Genomic DNA, 10,390 nt, shown 5'->3' with positions numbered 1-10,390 from the left:
TCTGCTTTCCCGAGCAGAGATTTCTGTAAATACACTCAGAACGGAAGATCACCTAACTTTCACTTCGCTGCGACTGACATCCTGCCAACAGCCGAGTGCAGGGCGGAGTACGGGTAAAAATAATTAGAACATGATGTACCTTGGAAAACGGCATCCTCTCAGTGGGAGGCACTTCAAAATGCACATATTTGGATTTATTTACCGATTTATTTTGGATATTTTTCATAATTTATTGAAAAAGACTAGGTTAGGCCGGCCTAAAAGTAAAAAGATTGTACAAGTTTCCCTTTACTCCAGTAACTGATGCGTGTTTGCGGTTTACTTTTGCACTTGAGGTGAGCTATGACGCTAATGTTGCTAACAAGCATGACAAGCTGATACAGTTTAGCATCAGAAAGCATTGGCTCAGAAATTCCCTCGTATACTTTCATAAAAAAAAAAAAAAAAAAAAAAAAAGCAAAACAGGCCGATCTACAGCTTCTTACGTATATTTAGAACTTCAAACTTTAGGCCACGCCTCCTAGGCCTACATGAGTCTGATGCGTGTGTAGATCGATACCATGCTAGGTTTTTAGCTCTCCGACACCCTTTTGTCTATTAATATACAGAACCGCGTGTCATAGAAATCTCTCGCGTCATAAAATCATAAATCATAAAGTGTGAGATCTCTTTTACAAAGGTTTGTTTGGACGTGGGCGTGTCCACACCTATTAGTTTGTTTGCTGCGTCTGAATCAGAGCAGAATTCGTACCGGTTTGTTTTTGGTATGCGGTTTGGTTTCGCCCTTGCAAATAATTCGAATAAATGTTAAAGGTGAATTTTTTTAAAAAAATGCGTAATTGATTCTTGTAATGGCCACAAAAAAAAAAAAAAAAAAAAAACCCCACACAAAAATCACCCAAAACACCCAATAAATAAAGTAAATAAATAGTTTATAACATTTTGTGTATCACATCCAGCATTTATTTTCAGTTTGTGGATCATGTCCCAGTTTAGCAGCTCTACTACATCTACACACACACAAATAAATAAATAAATCAAAATAAAACGCCTGCAAGCTAAACACACAACGCGTTTGATTCGCTTCGTTTAGGTGAGTCGATTCCGAGTCGAATCACTTTCTCACTGCAGTCAATTTGCGCAAAAGTTCACTCGGAAGCACTTTGGACCACTTTCGCGCCGACGCTCTCACACCACACGGTTTGTTCTGGTTACATTAGTCTTGTGTCTCTAGTGCGTAGGTAACACAACATGGAGGTCCAAACATCTCCAGTGTCCCTGGAGCTCAGGGAGTCATCATGGAGGTTCACATGTTCTTCCCGTGTCCATGTGGATTTCCTTCAGGTTCTCTAGTTTCCTCCCAAAAACATGCCACAAAATGTGTGTGTGTGTGTGTGTGTGTGTGTGTGTGTGTGTGTGGTGCCCTGGAGTCCCATCCAGGCTGTATTCCCGCCTCACACACAACCCTGACCAGGATGAAGCGCTTACTGAAGATGAATAAATGAATGAACTTCACACAGTAAACATACTCCAGCTCAATGATTCCATTTGAAATAAGTGAGAAATTGTGTCCATTTTATATTGGGCCGAAATGTTTCTAAAGTGCACAGAGCCTCTGGGAGATAATGGACTCCTGGGCTACATCCAAAACCACACACACACACACACACACACACACACACACACACACACACACACACTAAACACTAAAGACTGGTTAATGCGTTTTTATTGCAGCTAAGGCTTATTATTCATAAGATTACTGATGATCAGACATCCTGCATGGCGTGTGTGTGGAGGTGTGAGGGTGGGAGTCAGTGTGTACAGTAACCTACAATTACACACACTAATGTGTGTTGGCGTGTGTGAAACGTTGCCATAGTAACTAGCAGAAGCGAACCTCTGTAATTCTCCTTTGCGTGCTGTTTGCTCGTGCACTCGTCTCGTTCTCCTCCCTCAGTTCTGTCAATCCTAAAGCAGAAACAGACACAGGAGGGGGAAATAAATAAATAAATAAATGAATACATAAATAAATAAATAAATAAATAAATAAATAAACGCTTCCATGCAGCCTGGCTCTCTGCCACCTTCTGGTTCAGGGACAAACACAAAATTATGATCTAGAATCAGCTTCAACTCACCACCATTATGATGTTAAGGAGGAGCGGTAGCTTATAGATGAACACCTATTCAATTATTCCGCTTCAACAAGATTATTCAGTAGAATCAGCAGCTCTGTGTTTAACCCGTTCATTTGAGCATCACCGACATGCCAAAGTTCACTCACTCATCATCAGTAAGCGCTTTATCCTGATCAGGTCACGCTGGATCAGGAGTCTATCCCGGGAACACCGGGCGTGAGGCTGGAATACACCCTGGATGGCTGGATGGGACGCTAGGGCATAGCAAGTAAAATAACTGACTGTGAACAGGATTGTGTAATGTTCAAATCTACAAACTAAATATCAGAGCATACAAAAAAAAAATCAGCTATTTATTTTTGATAAAACATTTGTATCGAAAAATAAAACGTAAATGATTAAGTTTTGTAGGAGGTATGAGTGGCAGCTCGCTTAGGACTTGATGTATGTACTGTATGGATGTAAAGGTTAAGGGGTTAATAATAATAATAATAATAATAATAATAATAATAATAATAATAATAATAATAATAATAATAATAATAAAAAATTACCAATAAAAATAATCAATAATCAAAATCATTAAATCATTTATATACAACTTTTCATTTTGAGTTAAAAACTTAGACAAAGAATATTAGAAATAGGTGATGATGATGATGATGATGATGATGAATATTTATGAATAATGATCGGGGATTTTTTTTTCTAAATCATTGTATGAAGGATTCCTACAAATAAATAAGAGAAAGAAATACTAGCACATGAGAGAGATAAAATCTTATTTTATTATTTTTTTTAAAAAAAATCTGTCTTTTTTATTTTTATCTTTATTCAATTATTATATATTTAAAATAATTTGCAAAAAAAAAAAATTCTTAGTCATATCTATATAATATATATATTTTTTCATATAATATACTTATATATATATATATAAAATTAATTCTTAGTGATATATATAGATATATTTAAATATGAATAATTATATATAGATATAGATATATATCCACTGACTGAATAAATGTAAATGTACCAGTTGAAGATGGAACAGCAGCGTTACTGATCACTGTCCTGCACTAGATTTATGATTTATTCTGGGGGTTTTAGCAGAGATGATGTGAAGGTTATTGCTACATTATATAACTGAGTAAAGCACAGTGAAATCCCCTCTCTTTCTCTCTCTGTCTCTCTCTCTCTCTCTTTCTTTCTCTCTATGTGTGTGTGTGTGTCTGTCTGTCTCTCTCTCTCTGTCTCACTCTCTCTGTGTGCCTCTCTCTCTGTCTCTCTCTCTATGTGTGTGTGTGTGTCTCTCTGTCTCTCTCTCACTCTCTCTGTGTGTGTCTCTCTCTCTGTCTCTCTCTCTCTGCGTGTGTGTGTGTCTCTCTGTCTCTCTCTCTCGCTCTCTCTCTGTCTCTGTCTTGGTCAGTGAGAGCTCGGTGACTCTCACACACACTTCATAATTAGCTAACAGAATGAAAGGCCTTGAAATTTCTAACACACACACACACACACACACACACACACATACACACACATACGCACACACACACGTACACAGATCAGTGAAAGCACTTTAACTTCAGCACAAAGACGTGGGTGGCTGATATCAGCTCCGTCAATTATGCTGTTCATCACTTCTTACTCTCAGACACACACAGAGAGAAGCAGTACAGATTAGAACAGAATTATACTACAACTACACACACACACACACACACACACACACACACACACACACACACACACACTCGATCAATTAAGTACACTTACCTTCAATTGCCTTCAGCCATTTAGTCATTAGATTGTTATAGGATAATAATCAGAAACAGGGTGAAACGAAGTCACCTTTAAACCCTAAAGTTGATTATTTTCCCAATAACAGCACACCCTGAAGTGTTTTATTCCTCTTACACCACAGCAATCTACCAACATAACACTTATTTGTTAAATAAAGTTCAACACGAGAGCTACCTATTCAGTATATATTCAGTATATATTCAGTATATAGTCCTATTCAGTATATATTCAGTATATATTCAGTATAATATTCAGTATATAGTCCTATTCAGTATATATTCAGTATATATTCAGTATATATTCAGTATATATTCAGTATATAGTCCTATTCAGTATATATTCAGTATATAGTCCTATTCAGTACATATTCAGTATATATTCAGTATATATTCTCCGTATATATTCAGTATATATTCATATTCAGTATATATTCAGTGTATATTCAGTATATATTCAGTATATATTCAGTATAATATTCAGTATATAGTCCTATTCAGTATATATTCAGTATATATTCAGTATATATTCAGTATATATTCAGTATATATTCAGTATATATTCAGTATATAGTCCTATTCAGTATATATTCAGTATATAGTCCTATTCAGTACATATTCAGTATATATTCAGTATATATTCTCCGTATATTCAGTGTATATTCAGTATATATTCAGTATATATTCAGTATAATATTCAGTATATAGTCCTATTCAGTATATATTCAGTATATATTCAGTATATATTCAGTATATATTCAGTATATAGTCCTATTCAGTATATATTCAGTATATAGTCCTATTCAGTACATATTCAGTATATATTCAGTATATATTCTCCGTATATATTCAGTATATAGTCCTATTCAGTATATATTCAGTATATATTCAGTATATAGTCCTATTCAGTATATATTCAGTATATATTCATATTCAGTATATATTCAGTGTATATTCAGTATATATTCATATTCAGTATATATTCAGTATATATTCAGTATATATTCAGTATATATTCAGTGTATATTTTCATTATATATTCAGTATATATTCATATTCAGCATATATTCATATTCAGCATATATTCATATTCAGTATATATTCATATTCAGTATATATTCAGTATATAGTCCTATTCAGTATATATTTAGTATATATTCAGTATATATTCATATTCAGTATATATTCAGTGTAAATTCAGTATATATTCATATTCAGTATATATTCAGTGTATATTTTCATTATATATTCAGTATATATTCATATTCAGCATATATTCATATTCAGTATATATTCATATTCAGTATATATTCATATTCAGTATATATTCAGTATATATTCAGTATATATTCAGTATATAGTCCTATTCAGTATATATTCAGTATATAGTCCTATTCAGTACATATTCAGTATATATTCAGTATATATTCTCCGTATATATTCAGTATATATTCATATTCAGTATATATTCAGTATATATTCAGTGTATATTCAGTGTATATTCAGTATATATTCAGTATATATTCAGTATATAGTCCTATTCAGTATATATTCAGTATATATTCAGTATATAGTCCTATTCAGTATATATTCAGTATATATTCATATTCAGTATATATTCAGTGTATATTCAGTATATATTCATATTCAGTATATATTCAGTATATATTCAGTATATATTCAGTATATATTCAGTGTATATTTTCATTATATATTCAGTATATATTCATATTCAGCATATATTCATATTCAGCATATATTCATATTCAGTATATATTCATATTCAGTATATATTCAGTGTATATTCAGTATATAGTCCTATTCAGTATATATTCAGTATATATTCATATTCAGTATATATTCAGTGTATATTCAGTATATATTCATATTCAGTATATATTCAGTATATATTCAGTATATATTCAGTGTATATTTTCATTATATATTCAGTATATATTCATATTCAGCATATATTCATATTCAGCATATATTCATATTCAGTATATATTCATATTCAGTATATATTCAGTGTATATTCAGTATATATTCAGTATATAGTCCTATTCAGTATATATTTAGTATATATTCAGTATATATTCATATTCAGTATATATTCAGTGTAAATTCAGTATATATTCATATTCAGTATATATTCAGTGTATATTCAGTATATATTCAGTATATAGTCCTATTCAGTATATATTTAGTATATATTCAGTATATATTCATATTCAGTATATATTCAGTGTAAATTCAGTATATATTCATATTCAGTATATATTCAGTGTATATTCAGTATATATTCATATTCAGTATATATTCAGTATATATTCATATTCAGTATATATTCAGTGTATATTCAGTATATATTCATATTCAGTATATATTCAGTATATATTCAGTATATATTCAGTGTATATTTTCATTATATATTCAGTATATATTCATATTCAGCATATATTCATATTCAGCATATATTCATATTCAGTATATATTCATATTCAGTATATATTCAGTGTATATTCAGTATATATTCAGTATATAGTCCTATTCAGTATATATTTAGTATATATTCAGTATATATTCATATTCAGTATATATTCAGTGTAAATTCAGTATATATTCATATTCAGTATATATTCAGTGCATATTCAGTATATATTCAGTATATAGTCCTATTCAGTATATATTTAGTATATATTCAGTATATATTCATATTCAGTATATATTCAGTGTAAATTCAGTATATATTCATATTCAGTATATATTCAGTATATATTCATATTCAGTATATATTCAGTGTATATTCAGTATATATTCAGTATATAGTCCTATTCAGTATATATTCAGTATATATTCAGCATATATTCATATTCAGTATATATTCAGTATATAGTCCTATTCAGTATATATTCAGTATATATTCTCCGTATATATTCAGCATATATTCATATTCAGTATATAGTCAGTATATATTCAGTATATATTCAGTATATATTCAGTATATAGTCATATTCAGTATATATTCAGTATATATTCTCTGTATATATTCAGTATATATTCATATTCAGTATATATTCAGTATATATTCAGTATATAGTCATATTCAGTATATATTCAGTATATATTCAGTATATATTCAGTATATATTCATATTCAGTATATATTCAGTATATATTCAGTATATAGTCACTGGACTATTCAGTATTCAATATTGCAGAATCTTTTCTTTCTCATTTTTTAAATAATATTTTTAGTGGTGAAATAAATCTGAAATTTGGCAAGGCCCTTAACCCTCTCTGCTCCAGGGGCGCTGTATCATGGCTGACCCTGCGCTCTGACCCCAGCTTCCTAACATCCCGGGGTATGCGAAGAAAAGAATTTCACTGTGCTGTAATGAATATGTGACCAATAAAGACTCATTATCATTATCAATAAGAATTTTAAAAATCAGAAGGGAAATTTTGAAAGTTTTCTTTTGAAATGTCCAAACCTTTCTAGTGAACAGAATCTGTCTGGTGAAGAGAACCTCGACCTACACCGAGACAGATGCAAGACAATTCAGCTCTTACAAGGCAAGTATCTATTTTAATTCAAACACTTCCTGACAGTGCTACAAACCGACAAAGCTGCCTGTTAGTTGAAGGAGGTTACTATATGAATGAAAGAAAGTACCGTCGTAGCAATTGAGCTTTTGCTGTTGATGTATGCGCCTGTGCCGTCGTGTTACTGTACTGGAAGCCTCTCTATAATTTTCCGCTTGTGCTCGTTTAAACCCTTCCAGCAGTGTTTGTACATCACGCAGCCGAGTGTGTCCAGCATGTGCTCTCAGCTTAATTACAGCTCGACTCGACGACCTCAGACGCTCGCTGTTAGCATGAGCCGAGCAGCTAACAGCACACCCGCCGAAGATCGGTCATCAGAACGTCGTTAAAAGGACATTAATGTCCCAACATTTCACGCCGGAGGTTTTCACCTGACAAATCTGATAGATGTTCAGAGTAACGGCCCGCAGAGGACAGATTAGTCCGAATATATAACGTACAGTCTAATTAAGGCCGGTGTAAGCTTTGTCAAAAGTTGTTCTTCTGAGAATAGCCCAAAAAAGAAAAGTCAGGGGTATAATGCTGCATCCGACTTAACTCGGAAGTGGGAAGTTGGAGACTGTGTTCACGCTATAAAGCGAGAAAGACCATGGCCAATGAGTTGCCCAGCTAACGTTAATGTTAATGATATACAGTAAGTGCTAACTTTACCCTTCATAATGTATGCAGCTTCTCACAACAACACTGTTATAAATGTGACAGTGGGTATTTATTTATAATCATTTAAAAATGGTACTTTATTTACTGTTTATAGCTAGTATTGACATTATATATATATACATCAGAATGCTGTCTGATTGTGTTAGCTGTCAAATACAAACATTACTCTATAACTAGCAAACACAAAAATGCTAACACTGCCTGCTAACTAGTTTTATCTATCAAACACCAGAATGTTACATTAATCTATAACTAGAATTGTCTGACAAACACCAGAATGCTAACTTTACTCAATTACTAGCTTTATCTGACAAACACCCGTATGCTAAGGTTACTCAATTACTAGCTTTATCTGGCAAACACCCGTATGCTAACATTACTCAATTACCAGCTTTATCTGGCAAACACCCGTATGCTAACATTACTCAATTACTAGCTTTATCTGACAAACACCCGTATGCTAACATTACTCAATTACTAGCTTTATCTGGCAAACACCCGTACGCTAACATTACTCAATTACTAGCTTTATCTGACAAACACCCGTACGATAACATTACTCAATTACTAGCTTTATCTGACAAACACCCGTATGCTAACATTACTCAATTACTAGCTTTATCTGACAAACACCCGTATGCTAACATTACTCAATTACTAGCTTTATCTGACAAACACCCGTATGCTAACATTACTCAATTACTAGCTTTATCTGACAAACACCCGTATGCTAACATTACTCAATTACTAGCTTTATCTGACAAACACCCGTATGCTAACATTACTCAATTACTAGCTTTATCTGACAAACACCCATATGCTAACATTACTCAATTACTAGCTTTATCTGACAAACACCCGTATGCTAAGGTTACTCAATTACTAGCTTTATCTGACAAACACCCGTATGCTAAGGTTACTCAATTACTAGCTTTATCTGACAAACACCCGTATGCTAACATTACTCAATTACTAGCTTTATCTGACAAACACCAGAACGCTAACATTACTCAATTACTAGCTTTATCTGACAAACACCCGTATGCTAACATTACTCAATTACTAGCTTTATCTGACAAACACCCGTATGCTAACATTACTCAATTACTAGCGTTATCTGGCAAACACCCGTATGCTAACACTCAATTACTAGCTTTAATTGTCTTCCAGAAGTATGCTAGAATTACTCAGTAACAAGCATTAGCTGGTACATGCTAACTTTACACACCAGACCAGAAATGAGCTCTTTTTTGCTCATCCAGTTTTCTATAGGAATCTCCTCTCACAGTATTATATGGTCCTAAAAAATGCCTGCTAGGTATGGATCAGCTAACAAACAGACCACAAACACACAGATTAGCTAACTCATGGCATGACTAGCGAGCATAAGATGTTATCCTAAGCGCTGTAGATAAAACACTGGGAATAGGAGATTTTGAAGGAGGACAGGTCAGTGAGGTGAAGATTCCTCCTCCTGACTGGGAGCAGACAAGCTGAGCCATCTGTCCAGATAACACTCTATACGTACTTCTCCCTCCCTCCCTCTCTCTCTCTCTCTTGCACACACAAACACACACACACACACACTTCACACACACACTTCACACGCTCTCATAGTCTACCTGCAAATCACAGCCTTGTTCTAATGCATTATAGTTTCTATAGTAACAACTTACACAAGGACTTGTAGGCCTGACGCGCCACATAATCTAAGCCTAATACTAAACACGTTCGAAAATGTGTATAATCGTTCATATGCTGAGATTTTATATAAGGAGAGTTTCATTTTATATAGCATTTTATACCAGAAGCAGTCTCCAGTGTCCAGTTGAGTCTTTTTGTTTTATTAAGTTTATGAATTGCTGGGAGGAATGAAACACCTCGGGACACGCCGATATGGGGAAATATTCAGCATCATCACATCACTCCGGTTAGCACGTTCGCCTCACACCTCCAGGGTCGGAGGTTCGATTCCCACCGTGGCCCTGTGTGTGCGGAGTTCGCATGTTCTCCCCGTGCTGCGGGGGTTTCCTCCGGGTACTCCGGTTTCCTCCCCCAGTCCAAAGACATGCATGGTAGGCTGATTGGCATGTCCAAAGTGTCCGTAGTGTATGAATGGGTGTGTGAGTGTGTATGTGAGTGTGTCCAGTGATGGATTTGCACCCTGTCCAGGGTGTACCCCGCCTTG

This window comes from Ictalurus punctatus, chromosome 4 (assembly GCF_001660625.3).
Source record: "Ictalurus punctatus breed USDA103 chromosome 4, Coco_2.0, whole genome shotgun sequence".
In the NCBI taxonomy this organism is placed as follows: Eukaryota; Metazoa; Chordata; class Actinopteri; order Siluriformes; family Ictaluridae; genus Ictalurus; species Ictalurus punctatus.
The sequence above is the reverse complement of the archived record's forward strand: the minus strand, read 5'-3'. Positions refer to the sequence as shown.